Source organism: Triturus cristatus, chromosome 5_2 (genome assembly GCF_964204655.1).
Source record: "Triturus cristatus chromosome 5_2, aTriCri1.1, whole genome shotgun sequence".
NCBI lineage: Eukaryota > Metazoa > Chordata > Amphibia > Caudata > Salamandridae > Triturus > Triturus cristatus.
The window spans coordinates 1,043,302,054-1,043,321,548 of NC_140588.1; the positions used below are offsets into that span (position 1 = coordinate 1,043,302,054).

The following is a 19,495-nucleotide window of genomic DNA, read 5'->3' on the forward strand; positions in this document are numbered from 1 at the left end:
ACTATGAGCTGATTCTGCTATATTACTTAGTTGGAAGTGCACCTTTCTATGACAGTACAGTTAGACGTCAGTGATAGAGCAGATGTAAAAACATTACATTCTGTTCACAGGAGCCAGTGTTCGTTCGTTAATGGCACTGAACCCATATATGAGAAAAAGATAATATTAGGGTTCTTGTGTAAGGTAACTGGTGCTCATGTAAAGTGTTCCAGTACCTTTGAGTCGAGTTTGCACTATATAAAACAGGAAACAAAAAAAATCATCTCGCTACTGCCTCGTCCAGTCATACTCCTAGCTGTTTAAGGATATGCCAAGCTCATTCTTCTCATGACAGCCGGGTTGCAAGAAAGTACAGAAGGCAATGCCACACCCATTTGTATTAATTTTTAACAAAATACTTTAAGAGCACAGTGACAGAAGGAAGAACACTATCGGAGAAACTACTGACGGAGCAATACATCAACTCTGTAGTGGTGGGCAAGTGACTGCCATGCAGGAGTCATGAAAGACTTTTTTTTGTTTTGCAGTCTGTTCTGTACACACAGTGTGTTTGTGTTTTTTAAAAAAACTCTGTTCATTTACTTGTAAGTCTTGAGTTTATGCTTTTGTCACCGGGAAGTTTGTTCCTGGTCCACAGTTTGTCTCCTTCCAGTACATGTCTGTGAGCACTGACCTTCGGTTGTGAACAGTTTGTACAGCACATCACTGACGTCTAATGGGTAACTCTTCTTACAGCTTAGTAGCCCCTTCTCCAGGACAGCTCAGCGTCACTCCAAACCTTTGCTTATATTCATGAACAAGAAGTCCAAAAACATTGTGAATGAGATGTTGTCACCAATATGGCGGAGCCCGTGGAAGGAGCGCCTTTATGTTCTGAATGAGACGGTGAGTCCATGTAGATCTGTGAGCTATTTAATCACCGGATGACCCAGGCCAGTTTGCTTAATCATGAATTCACTAAACAGGACTGTAAAACTAGGGCAGAGCTGGAAAAAGTTGTATGCCGGATGGCAGTGGTTGGTTTGAGCTATAGAAGTGTATGTGATGTTTTGATTCCCTGTTTTGCTCTATTGCTTGAACTATGGTGTACAATTCAAGTTTCCTGTAAGCCATGATCGTCCATCAATTTAGAAAGATGAAGAAAACCCCTATATGTAGGGCATGGAATGTATTCTATCACTTCACCAGCCTTACTAAGGAACACACTTTGTATTTTGATTGCATTTCAGCATAATGAAAGATTTGTCTATTGCCTCTGCTTATCTTCCACACACTTAAAACTATAAAGTATGCATGTGCATATGTTTATTTCACTTTTTGTGAAGGGAATTTTGCTAACAAATATTTTAATGTACATGTAATCGCATATTTAATTACCCTTTGGACAACACAGCAGGAACACCACCAAATTGTTCATAAATTTGCATTTAAATGTGTGTTTTAGATTATTTTACAGGAAGGCCTAAATCACAAACTAGTGTCTCATTGCTGTCAATGTTTCAGCTGTAAAACCTATTTGACCCAGTCTTGCTATGGACAAAACCGCACTTGACTGAAACAAGTTTTTTTTCCTTTACTAATGCCTGAATCCATTTTTTAGGGAGATACTCGCACCAAAAAAATAGACTACCTCATACCACCAGGAATCTCTTAATCACAGGACCCAAAAAGGGCACAAGGAACTCAGTTAGTTGGACTGCCTCCAGTAGAATTGTAACCCTTTACCAGCACATCCGATTGACCATGTCAATTTTGTTACTATAATGTATAACTCAAAAAAGAATAATTGCTCTATCTTAGGTGATGACAGGACACCAGATACGGTGAGATCAGATCTATGCTGATTTGCACGTGGTTGATCACTGTTTTATGAGCAAAAAATGATGGAATGGACTGTGGTACACAGTAAATACAGTGAGTGACTCCAATTCAAGCAACCTACCCTACACATTTTTGCTTTTCTCACTTACATTCAAAGCATTAGATTCTGGGAGGGGAAGATAATAAATCTGAAAATATAACCAATCTAAAGCGAGAAGACCATACCCTAGATTTGAATGTTTCATAAAAAGCAATCCCTCTTCATGATAAAGATTTACATTCAGATGCCAATTGCTCTTTTTAGGTCATTGTGAGGGGGGCCATTGCAAAACCTTAGTTAAAGGATCCACGAGCTAAAACATATTAAAAGACATAAATTAATTGATACAAATATGTAGCGCATCAAGATTTTTTGATTATGAATGGAGATAGGCGACACCTCTGATATCTCGTACTAAAACCGGAAGGATATCAAAAGCCATTTTAATGACGTGACTGGCATGTTTGTAATAAGCTCAATTCTCAAAGTTGATATAGTTGTCTGTATTACCTATGAGCTAGAATCTTCTTTTATGTTTTTAAATAGAAGTCTGTGGAATTCATCATCTATTTAAATTATTTTTGAAGAGGAGGCCCCATTTCCCGGGCTTCCTTTCAGAAAATAAAATAAATGGTTTCTAGAAAATTGGCACAGTGTCCCATAACTAGAGTCTTTACGAAAGCCCCTCAATCATGTGTGTTGCATGTAGGGCGCAAGATGTCTCGGGAGCATACATTGACTGCCTGCTTAAAGTGGTAATTACTCTTCAGAGTCTTTGTACCAGTTGGGATAACAGGCATGCAAGTGAAACCCAGGTGCCATCTCTGAAACCCAAAAGATGTCGGGCGTATATTCATACCCGGTGTCCACCAACCAGTTTCTTCCCACCAAGGTAACGGAGCTCCTATTCCATATTGTCCTTGGTATGCTTAAGGACTTGAAGTTCTGATCAGAGTAAATGCACACCAGCATAATCAGTCGATACCAGTTTCTCCCCCTGGGTTTCCTTTGCTCTGCAAAACCCGTGGAGATGCAATATGTCCTGACTTGGAATGTTTCAAATTTAAGTGAAGCTCAGGTTTTTGTTGTCCTTGTTTTCCCACTTTTGCTTCCCAAAGAAGAATAAATATTGACACCATCCGAACAGTTGTTGTTGAGGTCAGAAAATGCTGTCGGAGCTAGCTTGAGGATTTGTCTATTTTTCCCGCTACCTCTGCTTCGTTCAATAGCTACAGTAAACAAGCATGGTAAGCCTTAAAACTCATAAGGGCTCTCACACCAAACCTTTGCCTGATGCTTAAAATTAGATCTGTATTTAGAATTGTAGTGCTTAGCAGTATTTCAGTCCCATTGGGGCTGCTGAAAGCTCTAGGTTCTTTTGCTTTGTGTGCATCATTATTTTATCCAACACCCTAGTTCCCATCTGTAAATAGTTGTATTCTTTCATGACTGCACTTGGAGTTTGAGTGTAATTACTTGTCACATAGCATCTCTGTTCCAAACCATCTCCCATCCTTTCAGGTCTCGCCTGAGCCAGCGCATACGGTGCTCGGAGAGACATTTAGTATACTGGTTTTCAAAGTGCTGCCGCAGCCGGCCTAGTGCTTGCATTCACGCGAGCGTGCACGCACGCAGCCATCTGCCTCCCTTCCAGCGTGATCACTACTGCGCGCGCACCACTCGCGTGATTACCACAGAGTGCGTCCGATTACTTTCGCTTTCACAGCCGCACGATCAATGCTTGTTGAGGTAGGCTTCATTCCTACACATATTGCAAAAACCTATCTGACTTTCTGCAAAACAGCAGTAGGACTGCCAAAGTGTTAATTAAATTCTTTAGCGCAAAGGGTATGCGGTTTGTGCAACCAGAAGTACTTCGAGAAACTATCAAATTACTTGCAAATTGGCTTGCTGAATCTTGTACAACATGTTCCTTGTCTATTCAAGTTTTCTTTTAAGCCGTCAGCACAGATATGATCTTTGAAGGCCAATGTACTGCAGTTAAAAGGCTTTCGATAAACATTATCAGGTCACTTCTCACAGGCGGGACACATTTAGTGCTTCTCACCTCCGATGTCAACATTAGACGAGGATATTGACAAGCTGTCAATAAAAGATCATCAAACCTTGTGATAAAATCAGTACTCAACAAAGATCTCATTACTAGTTGCTAAAGCCGAATCCAGATAGGGAACATCTGTTCTTCCATCCACTCACCTTGCTCTTTTGTAAGAGGTTTCTTCTCTTCATTAGTCTTTTCTTTAACTTCCAGGACCTCATGTTCATTCCCTTTTCCTCTCCTCAGCTGGCTGGGCTCACCTTGTTGTGCAGCCTCCTTTGTTAAATCCCCAGTCCGGCGCACGGGCAGGGCCTACCTGGGAACCAGACAACCACAACAGCGGGAACACCCGTCTGCGCTAATGAGTTCTGAACAAGTTACGAGCTGCAATATGTTCATTTCACGGGGCGTCACCTCGATTCCGAACCGGCCTGTTTAATGTGGAGGCAGAGACAGGGAGGGCAGGTGAACGAGCGTGCCTGGCCCAGTGAGTAACACTCTGCCAAAGAACAGCCAGGTACACACTTCTCACATACATTTTTTGTTTCACTTCAACCTCAAAAAAAATACTTCTACAACTATCTATAAACACATTCATACGTCATATGCACATATATTGCACATACATATTTTACACAGTTTGCTGCCATTGGCCGCATGCTAAATTGTAATATGCAGCTTTCAAGTTAAAATGTACATATTGTCTTGCTTATACATTTTCTAAACAGAAATAACAAGGTCTCCTGATAACCGGAAAACTAAATACAACTCAGACCATTTGAGCTTAATAAATTTACCGTGGTCGGCCCCTCTCTGAAGAAGGTATAATCCAACCCATTCTAGAGAACGCCAGGGCCAAGCCCACACCTGAAAAACATTTCACCCATTTCAGAAACTGCAGTGCAGGAAGTTGACTCGGCCTTCAAATCAATACAGCACAGATGGCAAACAGGCAAAAAAATTTTTTATTTTTTTAGAATATTCACACCATGAATAATCAAGATTTTTAGCTTGTTTTGTTTACAGTTATGAGTCGTCATGGCTCATTAAGTGCTTTCACGCGCAGCGCGCACACAACTCCCTCCGCCTCTCTCTCCCGCTGCAGCCCCCATCTATGCATTCCGCGCGGCCAATGCTTGTCTTTTTTATCTAATCAAGTGCTGTTTAAAGGCAGAAATATTAGAACGCCTAGTTCCTTTATTTGACCCCGTAAAACTGTAAAATTCAATTCTGCCAAGAGAGTAATAATTAGCTGCATGATAGGAGTTGAATGCTTCGATGGTGGCTGAAACAACATTTCTTCACAAAGCAAAGAACACATAATGCATTATTTATATATGTATTTATTTTGTTAAATGCAAGAGGAGTGGTTTAATTAAAAGAGCTCGGGGTACCTCCTGAAGTTGATTTCTTTGCTAATCCAGTCTCTCATCAATCTATCCACGAAGCAGCCTCTTCTGGCAGCGTGTGGCGAGGGCGAACCGAAGCTGCAGTTTTTCTAAAATCTCTTACCTCAGAGGTGGAGACATTTTGCAACCGGGGAGAGCGAGAAATATAATTTTCAGAAGCGGTAGACATCCCTTGATGTTGAGCAGCCTTCTCCGTTCGCCATTTCACACACGTTTGTTTAGCTCAGTGAAGGTGGCTTGTGTGCGACCCTCCTCGTACCGGCGGCACTTTTGTAACACTTGGCTGGTTTGCTTATCTTTCTTGTGGCCGTGCTGCCAATAGCCTTGATGGCAGAGAGCTTGGTCGGTTCCCCAGTCTGCTTTGCTGGTAACGTACTGGCTGCATCGTGAACATGTCAGATCTGTTAGCTTCGTTTCTATCTGTGTAGCCAATAGGTCTCCCCTTTGGGACCTTACAAGTGTTTAGCCATGCAGCAGTTGATGTAAGGATATTGTGCTGCATAACTCAATACTTATAAGGTCCCAAAAGCGAGACCTATTGGCTATGCCAATGCTTGTCCTCTTTGTATGTGTGCTGTACAGTGCAGCACACGTATAAAGTTGGAAAAGGAAGGAGAAATGAAAGCATTTCTCCCTCGTTGCGCCTGCTTAGAAAGGGTGCAGTTTTCTGACGCTAAAACCTGTCTACTTTATTTAGTAAATAGGGTTTAGCGTCAGAAACCTAGGGTGGTTGCATAGGAAAGCCCATTCTCCACCCATGGCACGCCCCCCTGGCGCTAAGTAATGTGTTACTTTCACGTTATTTTCAACAAGTTCAGTCCTAGAAAGCAAATAAAAAAAAAGATTTTGCGATGATTAGTGACGCAGACACCATGTATAATCTTAGTAAATCTCCTCCACAGTTTCTTCTATATATACAGGCTGCTTTTTCAATTCAATCAACTACAAAAAGACACAATTCAACTCAGTTATACAGAGTTTCGTAAAATATTGTGAAGCAGACCTGCTGTTGTGATAATGTTAATATTTTTACTGATTTAAGCGTGAAAAATGGCACTCATCAGGCCTGGCGCAAAATATAGAGGCAGTAAAGTAAACCTTCACTTAGAATACGGAGAAATTTCTTCTGTTCTTTGAAATAGTTGTGCTGAACCCTCCTGGTAGAAACATAATAAAGTTGGACAGACTGATGAGCGCAGCTAGTAGTTGGCAAAAAAAAAAAGAACTCCTCAGACATGTGCGCGAGCAGCCTTTATCGTCATTCTGTCAAGGCTTACATTTTATCCCAATCTGTCATGGCCGCTTGTTAGTAAAATATCTTCTTGGTTGGACGTCTTTTAACCCGATCTAGCATGGATACCACGCCTTTCATTCCAGTGACGTACAAGAAATGGCGAGTCATTCTAGCCAGTGAGGTGTTTGGTTTGCCGAGGACAGATTTCAAACAGGGCGTGGCCGCAGAACTAATATTTGCATATTTCCTGTGCAATGCCGTTAACTTCTTTTCTTTAGTTTTCTGTGCTAATTTGTCAATAATTACTTCTGTTTAGTACCCTCAGATCTTTTACTCCTTCCCATTTTAATCAAAGTGAATATATAAAACAGGACATAATAAAAGTAGGTGTTACTTAGCGCTGGGACGTGACATTGCTTCTTTTAGTGGTAAGAATATAGCTCTTTACTATTTGTCTAGTAGGTTCCTCTGAGGAGGAGCCGCCTACTCGTGGTTAAGGAAAGATATGGAGAGAAAGGAAAACGGGATGACGAATGATCATACCGTTTTTATTAAGTGCTGGGTATTTATTTGTTTTACAACAAAGGTTTGAAGTCAGCTTCATCTCTAGTAGGTATTTCTAACTGTTTGAATTAATGATAGATGTTGCCAGAAGGTTTTGAAAATACAAAGGTCAGCGAGGTTCGTCGTTATTTGCCGTAAATTGCCCAATTTGACCTTGTTTTGAAAGCTGTGATTTTTTTAGTCCAGTCTAGATTTGCTGCTAAGTAGAATGCTTTGTGAGAAGTTGTCTCTCGAGAGATAATTAAATGATTACAACAAGTTCAACTAAACAGACTTGCACAGTGTAAAGTAACAGGCCCTGGACCCACTGGCTAAAGAAACAGTGGCACTAGTTACATGGGTACTTACGAGTTGGCGAATGCACACATGCGCTGCTTCGTCAGAGACCTTTTGGAATCGATTCTTCGCCGTGGGCTCATGCACGCATCTGCATGGACAAAGATGGCTGCTCTCGCCATCTGTCCAATGCAGACAGCATGCGCGTGTCCGTGGGACAGTGGACAGTCCCACGCCATTTTGTTGTAGCTCGAGTCTACCCGTCGCACACGCGTGCGCGGGCCTTTAAACACGCCGTGCTTTCACTTTAAACTGAAATGAAAGCATGCCGCCATGCGCACATGCGTGCACTTTAAACACGGTGTGCTTTCACTTTAAACTGCATTTAAAGTGAAAGCACACCGCAATGCGCGCGCCTGCTGCAACTCTGTGTAATCTGAAAGTCATGTGAAAATACTGAGAGGCAGCACCGGTCCAACTTTCAGTGTTCATGGGTAAGATCTACATAAAAAAAGTCAATAGCATGTCTGGGAAAGGGTTCTCAGTAAAGGACCGTGGTAGCTTTGCCAAGCATCAGGTCATAGTGTATGGAGGAGTGATGATTATTTGGCATTACTGTTTGTTAGACCTGTCAGCCCTAGGGTGGTCTCCCCCTGTATTTTTGATCGTGCCTCATTTTTTCCACCCTCATTTTTGTGTTGGACTTAGGTCTCCGGGCGCCTTTTCATTGCCAATCAGTGTTAAGGTGCAGGTGCTCCCTTCCCCTAAGATGGCTGCCACAGGCCCCTGCTACTGCGGAGCGGCCTTTCTAGTAGCACCCTAGCTGCCAGGAGCTGGCTGGGACCCCACAACAATGTTGCGACACCAGCCCGCCTTCTTTGTCCTATACCTAGAGTGGGGAAGCTCCTGGAATGTGCTGGTACCTTCTAGAAGAAGGGTGGGGTTTTACTTTTGCCGCCTTAGGAGGTGGTCACCTGACCTAGGGCTACTTAACAGAGGGAGGGAATTTTTTCTAGTTAGTTGGGGTAAAGCAGACCTGGGGAACCCACGCAGGAGTTTTAGGCGGTAGGGCCTAGACAGGGACTTATGCCTCTGAAGGTGACAGGGTTTAGGCACTGCCCTTTAAGTGAGTGAGGGATCCTGTACTACCCACTGATCTGGCCCAGCGATAGGGAGACCCCGGAATGACCTGCCAAGCCTGACTAGGAGGGAACTAGTCACCAACTCACCCCCCCCCCCCCCAAGGAACAGAACTTTTAGGGCGCGAGAACCAACTGCGCCACCAAGACTGCGAAACATAAGACTGAAGTAAATTGCTGAAACTGACTGCTGCAACTCCCAAGCTGAGAACTACTGCTGGACTGCTGGGGGATCAACCAGGTACTAGCGCTGTGACCCCTGCGCTCCCCGACCTTGCCTGGGATACCCCTAGTCAGTCCTGTGCCAGGCGCTGGTCGCCGAAGTCGCCCCTTAATTTCAGCCCCCCCTGCTGTGGGGATTCGAGGCGCACTCACCGCTACGGCCCGGGGCCGGGAAACTGCCCCCCTGTCATCACCAGGGCCCGCGGAGAAGCCCGGGGCCCCGCCGCTGCCGTCGCAGCCGAGGTGTCGTGGTCCGAGGGCAGAGAAGGCAGCCGAGAAGCAGCGAAGGCCGCGTAGGCCTGAAGCCCCGCACTAGCATCACCTGACGGGGGCGGACTGCCAAGCGCCGCCCCCGCCGTAACCCCATTGGTGGACTGGGCCGCGCCCCCGCAGACCGCACTGCCATTGGCGGCTGCGGGCGCGACCCCGGAAGCAAGGCCGGAATCCCCCGAAGTGCCCGTGACGCCAGCGGAGGTCCCCGGTCACGTCTGACCAGACCGGGAGCCCCGCGCTGTGTCCCCCGCTCCCCGCGCCGCTCCACTAGGCGGGAGAAGCCCGTGAACAAGGCCCTCGGCCCGGATATCGCCGGGCGGCCTAGACGTCATCAGGAGGTCCTTCGCCGGGGAGAGCGCCGCAGCGCGAAGCACAGAGGAGGAGGGGGTCCCCTCCCACCAGAGAACCCGTCGCCAGGGCCGAGGGAAGGCCAGAGACTCAGGTAAACTCCGGGGAGGAGGGCGGGAGGCCCCCCTGAGGCCCGGAGCACGCCCCTCCCCCAGAGAGACTCCCCACAAGGCCCCCGCTTCCCGCAGAGCATGCCAGAACTGGGCCCCGGCCCCCCGCTTGTGCCTGAACACTGCCTATCGAGAGAGTGAGAGAGCCCGGTGGAACTGCCATGTTTAACTCGCCAAGAGTCTGCCAGGAGCACTACGTGCAGGGCGCTGATTCCTAAGCGCTATTCCTGTAAACTGCAGGGCTGGGTTAAATGCCATATTTGGGAGCGCTTGTCAACTGCTGTGGGCGGCACGATATTCCAGGTGCCTGGTTCCTAGTGCGAAGGAATTGCCCTGTGTAGCGCCAGGTGCCCTGTTCAGACAACCTGATTGCTAAGCGCTATTGACCTGCTGTGTGCGGCACTATATTCCTAGGGCCTGGTTCACCGTACTAGTGAACTTCCATGTGTAGCGCTATGTGCAATGTTTATGCAACCTGATTTTTAAGCGCTATTAATTGTTGTGCGCAGCCCTATATTCCCCGAACCTGACGTTTTACTGTTTTCAGGGTTGCCAATTTAAAGGGTAATGAAATGCCTTTGAATGTATAATGGTACTGCCAGTGAGAATCTAATGCATTGCATTTAAACTAGATAAACCTGACTGATTTTTAAGTGAACATACTGTGTGGTGTCAGTTATTGCGTGCGCTTCCTGCTTCAGGGGATGTGTGTGCTGTATGGTCGCTTCACACGTAAGCCCTCGGGTGCCCAACCGCTCGAGTCACGTTACCCCTTTAGGGCCCGGTGACCCCTGGTCCTACATTGTTGGCGAGCGGTGGGATAAGGACCTGTGACCATACAGCACCCTCCAGTGAAGCGGAGGGCGCCGCAATTAGACGCCTTTTGTGGTTAAGCTCTTCAACTGTTGATTACTGCATTGAGTGAATTCCACTGTCCAGACTGAGGGTGTAGAATCCCAGTAGCCGGAAACTGTCCCCCACATCCTAGGATTTTTTTTTTCTTCTTCTTCCTTAGTATCTAGGTCCCCGCCTTTCACGATGGAGTTCCGGTTAGCTGACCTCGAGGGGTACACTGTGAGGCAACTGAGGGAATTCGGGCAGGAGATGGGGGTGCCTGGGGTGCGGAAGGTCAAAGGACCGGAACTCCGCACCGCCTTAAAGGCATGGGTAGAAGCCCACCCAGAGGGAAGAGGGGATGAGGGACAGGAGGCGCAGGATGCCCCTCAGGAGGAGAGCGCGCAAGAGGTACTAGACCTGATCAATGGGGATGTGTCCGAAAATGGGCCACCAGGGAGACGTTCTGGGGCCAGCAGTAGGGCAGGGTCCAGGAGAAGCGCGTCTCCAGAGGAATATGAGGACAGGAGGGAGGAGAGGCGGTTGAGGTGGGAGCTAGCCAAGTTAGAGCAGGAAAGAGAAAACAAGAGATGGGCAATGGAAGAAAAGAAGCTGGCGCACGAGCTTCAGCTTAAAGAGTTGGAGCTGCGCGCTCTCCAGTTGAATGCGTCCAATAGGGACAATGGTGGCAGCGTACCAAAGACTCCCCAGGAGTCAAAATTCTATTTGCCCAAAGACGTGATTGCCAGTTACACGAGGGGGGATGACATCGCCAAGTGGCTGGAGGCATACGAGGTGGCCTTGACAGCCCATGGGGTACCTGAGAGTAGCTGGGGGGGTGGCCTGTATCGCTACATACCTCCCGATGTCAGGGACACCCTTTTGTATTTAGAAACTGCAGATCGGGTCAGGTATGCCCCCATGAAGGAAGCCCTGCTTAAGAAATTTGGCCTCAACCCCGAGAGGTATCGGCAGAAGTTCCGTGGCAGCCATAAGCTGTCCACGCAAACGTGGGTGGATTTTTTTGATTACGCCCGTAAGGCGCTAGATGGTTGGGTGCGTGGCAGCGAAGCACAGGATTACGAGGGCTTGTACAATCTTTTTTTTACGGGAGCACCTCTTGGATAAGTGCTTTCCGTAGCTGCGCCAACATCTGGTGGACCGCAAGATAACGGACCCCCGTGAGCTTGCGGAGGAGGCAGATATTTGGGTGAGCACCCGGGTGTCTCACAAGGGCCCCGGGGGAGATGGCTCGAAAGGCGGACAGGGTTTCCCCCAGAAGAGAGAGGGGGGAGATAAAAAGGTGGAGTTCTCAAAAGGCCCCCAAAATAAGTTTGGGAAAGGAGTAGGAACCCCACCCCCGTCCAATTCCCCAAAACCTACTTACCCTGACAGGAGTCAGCAGCCAAGGATTGTGAGGTGCTACGAATGTGGGGAGATTGGACACTACAAGGGAGATCCCAAGTGTCGCAAGCGACCCCCAGCCCCAACGGGCGGGAAGAGCCCCGGGGTAAGTAGTGTAGCGCTTGGGGTGGAGCTGCCCTTAGATAGGGAAGGGGAGTGGACAGGCCTGGCCCTGGTTTCACTCGGGGATAGAGAGATGGTTCCCGTAGTGTCCCTACCCCCGAATACTGCTAAATACCAGCAGAAGGTGAGAATTAATGGGGAGGAGGTGGAGGCTCTGAGGGACACAGGGGCCAGCATGACCACTGTCGTGAGGCGGCTGGTGTCCCCAGAGCAAGTAATCCCAGAGGAGTTCCATCCGGCCGTATTGGCTGACGGCAGTGTGAGTCACTATCCAGTGGCTCAAGTTCCCTTTGAGTGGGGAGGAGTCAAAGGCCTACTGAGAGTTGCGGTGAGCCCTGCCTTGCCTGTGGGGTGTTTGCTAGGGAACGACCTGGAGCACACCGAGTGGAGAGAAGTAGAATTTCGAGCTCATACAGAGATGCTGGGGTTACCAGGGTGGACTTGCGTAAGCACGCGGTCCATGGCTGCCCGGCATGGAACTCACCCTGGGTTGGAGCCTGGAATCAAGGCCCAACCCAAAGCCAAACATGGAAGGAAGAAGGTGGTGGAGGACATGCCCCGTGAGATGGATGGGGAGGCCGCAGAGGTGCCCCCGGAGTCCGCGGAGGTAGATGTCGTTCCCGTGGAGGACTTGCCGACCCTTGCTGACTGGCATGTGGAAGGAGGACCTACCCGGGAGGAGTTTTGTCAGGCACAAAGGACGTGCCCCACTCTTGAAGGCATGCGGCGGCAGGCCGAAGCCCAAGTGGCCAGTCAGGAACTGGGAGGTTATCATGTGTATTGGGAGGATGGTCTCCTATACAGTGAGCCCAGGGTGCCGGTACATGGATCTTCGAGGGCCATAGTGGTCCCCCAATGTTACCGGGCCTTCCTGCTGGAGTTAGCGCACGAGATACCCTTAGCCGGACATCTGGGCCAGGACAAAACCTTTGCACGGTTAGTCCCCCATTTTTATTGGCCCAGGATGAGGATTGCCTCGGACACCTTTTGTAAGACCTGCAAGTCTTGTCAGGCCAGTGGCAAGACTGGGACTAAGTTGAAGGTCCCGTTGGAACCGCTCCCCGTGGTCGGGACCCCTTTTGAGAGGGTCGGTATCGATATTGTTGGGCCATTGGACCCTCCGACCGCAGCGGGACACCGGTTCATTTTGGTTTTGGGGGACCACGCCACTAGGTACCCAGAGGCAATTCCTCTGAGGACCGTCACTGCACCGGTGGTGGCGCGGGCACTGTTGGGAATTTTTACCCGAGTGGGATTCCCCAAGGTCGTGGTGTCGGACAGGGGCACGAATTTCATGTCGGCCTACATGCAGGCCATGTGGAAGGAGTGTGGAGTGACCTATCGATTCTCCACCCCTTACCACCCCCAGACTAACGGACTTGTAGAGCGCTTCAACAAGACGTTGAAAGGAATGATCCGGAGCCTGCCTGAGGGCTTGAGGCGTAAGTGGGACGTCCTCCTCCCTTGCCTGCTGTTCTCCTACCGTGAGGTGCCGCAGAAGGGAGTCGGGTTCAGCCCTTTCGAGCTGCTCTATGGCCATCCCGTTAGGGGGCCCCTCAGCCTAGTGAAGGAGGGGTGGGAGAAGACTTCGCAGAAGCTTCCCCGTGATATTGTCAGCTACATGCTGGCATTCCGCAGCCAGATGGCCAAGCTGTGGAAGGCGGCCTCAGAGAATCTAGAGGCTAGCCAGGCCGTCATGAAGGAGTGGTATGACCGCAACGCTCGGACAGTAGAGTTGGATGCTGGACAGAAGGTGTGGGTCATGGAACCTGGGGAGCTTTGTGCCCTCCAGGACCGGTGGACTGGTCCGTACGAAATTGTGGAGCGACGAGGCCAGACCACCTACGTAGTGGACCTGAAGACCCCCCGTCAGCCCCATCGGGTGCTCCACGTCAACCGCCTGAAGCCGCACCATGAGCGATCGGAGCTTGCTCTCCTCATGGTGACGGATGGGAGCGAGGAGGAAGAGAGTGAAGCTCTTCCTGACCTTCTTGCGGTACAAGAGAAGGATGGCTCGGTAGAAGGTGTAGTCCTCTCCCCATCCTTGACCCCAGAGCAACAGAGGGACTGTCGCCATGTCCTGGGACAGTTCGCCTCGTTGTTCTCTCTCACGCCTGGAATCACTCATCTGTGTACCCATGATGTGGACACAGGGGACAGCCCCCCGGTGAAGAACAAGTCTTACCGGCTCTCTGACCGAGTGAAGGATAGCATCCAGCGTGAGGTGGCAAAGATGCTGGAGCTGGGGGTGATAGAACCTTCCAGCAGCCCGTGGGCTAGTCCAGTGGTGTTGGTGCCGAAAGCGGCCCCACCGGGTACGACGCCAGAGCTTCGGTTCTGTGTGGGCTACCGGGGGTTGAACTCTGTCACGAAGACAGATGCTCACCCCATCCCACTTGCAGACGAGCTGGTGGACCGGCTGGGAGCAGCCCGGTACCTCAGCACCATTGACCTGACATCCGGATATTGGCAGATTGCCATGGCCGATGGAGCAAGGGAGAAAACAGCATTCTCCACCCCCGAGGGCCACTACCAGTTCCGAGTGATGCCCTTTGGGCTCAAAAATGCTCCGGCCACATTCCAGCGGTTAGTGAATCAGGTACTATCTGGCCTGGAGTCCTTCTCAGCGGCATACCTGGATGACATAGCTGTCTTCAGTAGCACCTGGGAGGACCATCTGCAACACCTCCAGGAGGTATTGCAGGCGCTGCAAAGCGCTGGCTTAACCATTAAAGCCAGCAAGTGCCAGATTGGAGAGGGATCTGTCGTGTACCTGGAACACCTGGTGGGCGGAGGTAAGGTGCAACCCCTCCAGGCCAAAATAGAGACCATCATGGCCTGGGAGCCCCCCAAGACCCAAACTGCGGTCCGAGCTTTCCTCGGCCTCACTGGGTATTACCGCCGGTTTGTCAAGGGATATGGCACCATCGTAGCCCCCTTGACAGAATTGACGTCCAAGAAACAACCTCGCAAGGTCATATGGACAGCTGCTTGCCAGGAGGCATTTGAAACGCTGAAACAAGCAATGTGTACCGCTCCAGTACTCGCAACCCCAGATTTCCGTAAAGAGTTCATTGTACAGACGGACGCCTCAGAGCACTGCATAGGTGCGGTGCTCTCGCAACTCAACACAGAAGGCCAAGATCAACCTGTGGCCTTCATCTCCAGAAGACTCCTCCCTCGGGAACAGCGATGGAGCACCATCGAGCGGGAAGCCTTCGCGGTGGTCTGGGCTCTGAAGAAGTTGAGGCCATACCTCTTTGGATCTCACTTCCTGATTCAGACGGACCACCGCCCCCTTCGCTGGCTCATGCAGATGAGAGGCGAAAACCCCAAGTTGCTGAGGTGGTCCATTTCCCTACAGGGGATGGACTTTCGGGTGGAACATCGGGCCGGAGTTGACCACGCCAATGCTGACGGTCTCTCCCGGTTTTTCCGCCTTAGCGATGAGAACTCCCTAGAGGTTGGGTAGCTCTCCCCTCTTTCGGCTGGGGGGGACGCGTGTTAGACCTGTCAGCCCTAGGGTGGTCTCCCCCTGTATTTTTGATCGTGCCTCATTTTTTCCACCCTCATTTTTGGGTTGGACTTAGGTCTCCGGGCGCCTTTTCATTGCCAATCAGTGTTAAGGTGCAGGTGCTCCCTTCCCCTAAGATGGCTGCCACAGGCCCCTGCTACTGCGGAGCGGCCTTTCTAGTAGCACCCTAGCTGCCAGGAGCTGGCTGGGACCCCACAACAATGTTGCGACACCAGCCCGCCTTTTTTGTCCTATACCTAGAGTGCGGAAGCTCCTGGAATGTGCTGGTACCTTCTAGAAGAAGGGTGGGGTTTTACTTTTGCCGCCTTAGGAGGTGGTCACCTGACCTAGGGCTACTTAACAGAGGGAGGGAATTTTTTCTAGTTAGTTGGGGTAAAGCAGACCTGGGGAACCCACGCAGGAGTTTTAGGCGGTAGGGCCTAGACAGGGACTTATGCCTCTGAAGGTGACAGGGTTTAGGCACTGCCCTTTAAGTGAGTGAGGGATCCTGTACTACCCACTGATCTGGCCCAGCGATAGGGAGACCCCGGAATGACCTGCCAAGCCTGACTAGGAGGGAACTAGTCACCAACTCACCCCCCCCCCCCCCCCCCCAAGGAACAGAACTTTTAAGGGCGCGAGAACCAACTGCGCCACCAAGACTGCGAAACATAAGACTGAAGTAAATTGCTGCAACTGACTGCTGCAACTCCCAAGCTGAGAACTACTGCTGGACTGCTGGGGGATCAACCAGGTACTAGCGCTGTGACCCCTGCGCTCCCCGACCTTGCCTGGGATCCCCCTAGTCAGTCCTGTGCCAGGCGCTGGTCCCCAAAGTCGCCCCTTAATTTCAGCCCCCCCTGCTGTGGGGATTCGAGGCGCACTCACCGCTACGGCCCGGGGCCGGGAAACTGCCCCCCTGTCGTCACCGGGGCCCGCGGAGAAGCCCGGGGCCCCGCCGCTGCCGTCGCAGCCGAGGTGTCGTGGTCCGAGGGCAGAGAAGGCAGCCGAGAAGCAGCGAAGGCCGCGTAGGCCTGAAGCCCCGCACTAGCATCACCTGACGGGGGCGGACTGCCAAGCGCCGCCCCCGCCGTAACCCCATTGGTGGACTGGGCCACGCCCCTGCAGACCGCACTGCCATTGGCGGCTGCGGGCGTGACCCCGGAAGCAAGGCCGGAATCCCCCGAAGTGCCCGTGACGCCAGCGGAGGTCCCCGGTCACGTCTGACCAGACCGGGAGCCCCGCGCTTTGTCCCCCGCTCCCCGCGCCGCTCCACTAGGCGGGAGAAGCCCGCGAACAAGGCCCTCGGCCCGGATATCGCCGGGCGGCCTAGACGTCATCAGGAGGTCCTTCGCCGGGGAGAGCGCCGCAGCGCGAAGCACAGAGGAGAAGGGGGTCCCCTCCCACCAGAGAACCCGTCGCCAGGGCCGAGGGAAGGCCAGAGACTCAGGTAAACTCTGGGGAGGAGGGCGGGAGGCCCCCCTGAGGCCCGGAGCACGCCCCTCCCCCGGAGAGACTCCCCACAAGGCCCCCGCTTCCCGCAGAGCATGCCAGAACTGGGCCCCGGCCCCCCGCTTGTGCCTGAACACTGCCTATCGAGAGAGTGAGAGAGCCCGGTGGAACTGCCATGTTTAACTCGCCAAGAGTCTGCCAGGCGCACTACGTGCAGGGCGCTGATTCCTAAGCGCTATTCCTGTAAACTGCAGGGCTGGGTTAAATGCCATATTTGGGAGCGCTTGTCAACTGCTGTGGGCGGCACGATATTCCAGGTGCCTGGTTCCTAGTGCGAAGGAATTGCCCTGTGTAGCGCCAGGTGCCCTTTTCAGACAACCTGATTGCTAAGCGCTATTGACCTGCTGTGTGCGGCACTATATTCCTAGGGCCTGGTTCACCGTACTCGTGAACTTCCATGTGTAGCGCTATGTGCAATGTTTATGCAACCTGATTTTTAAGCGCTATTAATTGTTGTGCGCAGCCCTATATTCCCCGAACCTGACGTTTTACTGTTTTCAGGGTTGCCAATTTAAAGGGTAATGAAATGCCTTTGAATGTATAATGGTACTGCCAGTGATAATCTAATGCATTGCATTTGAACTAGATAAACCTGACTGATTTTTAAGTGAACATACTGTGTGGTGTCAGTTATTGCGTGCGCTTCCTGCTTCAGGGGATGTGTGTGCTGTATGGTCGCTTCACACGTAAGCCCTCGGGTGCCCAACCGCTCGAGTCACGTTACCCCTTTAGGGCCCGGTGACCCCTGGTCCTACACTGTTGTTTTCAAAACTAACCTTACCTGGTCGTAGAAGATTATTTGATCTCACAGCTGTTTCCATGTATTTAATACTGCAATGTCGCCTTTAAAGTGGTAGCATACAAGACTGATAAAAAAAGATCTCTCCAGTTGGTGCAGTCTGGTCGCTCTACAGAGGAGGTGGGGCGGCCAGCAGCCTGAGCCTGAGTTTCTCTTCACTTACCACTATGAACTAGGGGCGCTTACAAGCAGGTAAAACTGCTAGCACGTGACAGACCACTGCATTGGGCTGGTACTATACTAAGGTAATTCTAGCCAGCTGCCTAGGGAGCCTTTTTCAAGGGTGGCAGATCACATGCACCCGTTTGTTAAAGGATGGGTGTTTGAAATGTCACTTCACCGATGGCGCTAAAATTCTTGCGCCGCTCCACACCTCATTTACTCCTCCTAAGCGCACTGAGCAGACTTTGATCCAAACAACTTTGCAACTCGCGCCAGCAAGCTGATGTGGGGTGCTGGCACATGGGACAGTGAAGCCCCCCACTCTCTTCCTACCACTTGGATGCCTATCAGATGGGCATTGTGCATCCTGCGTGGACTCAGAATGTCAAGCCAGGGTCCACCTGGCTGTTTTAGAACACCACTGGAGAGACGTGGCACATGGGCCACCACTTAGTTTTAGAAGTGCATCCCTGTCTCCAGGTGTATGCCCGCCCTCCATCAAACGTAGTTTTTAGAGGGTGAGGACGGCCTATGATGAAGCATGACACCAGGCGGTGTGTGAGGCAAGTCCTTCACTTTTTGTGAGATGCCCCCATTGGAGTTGCATCTCTAGAGACTCTGTAGGAACCTGTAGGAACCATTACTAGGGACCGCCCTATTTTGTGTTTACATAATATATAGGAGGCTGGCTAGTCCCTAGGCCCTGCGCCTCTAGTTCCCTTGCCTAGTTCAACACTAGGGTTAGTGTGTGTGGCAATTGAAGGCTACCAGGGCGCAACTAGCTGGCCTAGACCTCGATCGTGCCGAGTATGCAGCCCTGCGGCTCCGCCATACATACTATGTGGGAGGCGATAAAACGGGGCGTCTCCTCGCTAGCGTGCTTAGAGCTTGGGTCCAGCGGTCAAAAATCACAACCCTTTACAACACCCAAGGAGAGAAATTGGACAGCGACGACCAGATAACTGAGGCCTTTAGAGAGTTTTACGCATCGCTGTACAGCGCAGATCAGTCTCTTGACACAGATAGAGATGCTTACCTGAGGGGGGCGGCGACGACAGCGCTCAGTACAGCGGGGGCCGCCGCGTTAGACGCGCCTATCAGGATTGAGGAGGTGGTCGGGGAGATCTCTCGCCTTAAGCACTTGAAGTCGCCTGGGCCGGATGGCTTCTCGGCTGGCTTCTATAAAACTTTTTGCCCGGTACTAGCACCACTTCTGACTCGACTTTTCAACTCATTCCAGGGGCCTGGTTCGATACCTCCTGATATGTTGGAAACCGACATCATTGTACTACCTAAGCCAGGTAAAGATGCCACCCAATGCGCCGCTTATAGGCCTATCTCCCTACTTAACCTAGACCTTGAACTCTTCACAGGGGTTCTAGCTTCCAGACTTGGACCACGGCTACCTGGCTTCATCGAGCCGGACCAATCTGGCTTCATCCCCAACAGACAATGCAGTGATAATACCAAACGCTTTACGCACTTAATAGACAAAGCTCACTACCAGGGGATGGATGTCATGCTCCTGTCAATAGACGCCGAAGAAGGCGTTTGACAGGGTGGATTGTTTTTTTTTAGATAAAACGATGGCACACTTTGGAATCGAGGATCGCTTTAGGGCATGGGTTGCCAGCTGTTATGATAAACCTAGA

General features: G+C 50.7%; 1 protein-coding gene and 1 pseudogene across 1 annotated transcript in view; one reads left to right on the forward strand and one right to left on the reverse strand.

Moving 5' to 3' along the window:
- Window positions 1–19,495, reverse strand: part of LOC146829640 (relaxin receptor 1-like) — a 1,041,377-nt gene that overhangs the window by 513,889 nt on the left and 507,993 nt on the right. The gene's annotated exons all lie outside the window — the stretch shown is intronic.
- Window positions 6,994–7,047, forward strand: LOC146829643 (U7 small nuclear RNA; annotated as a pseudogene).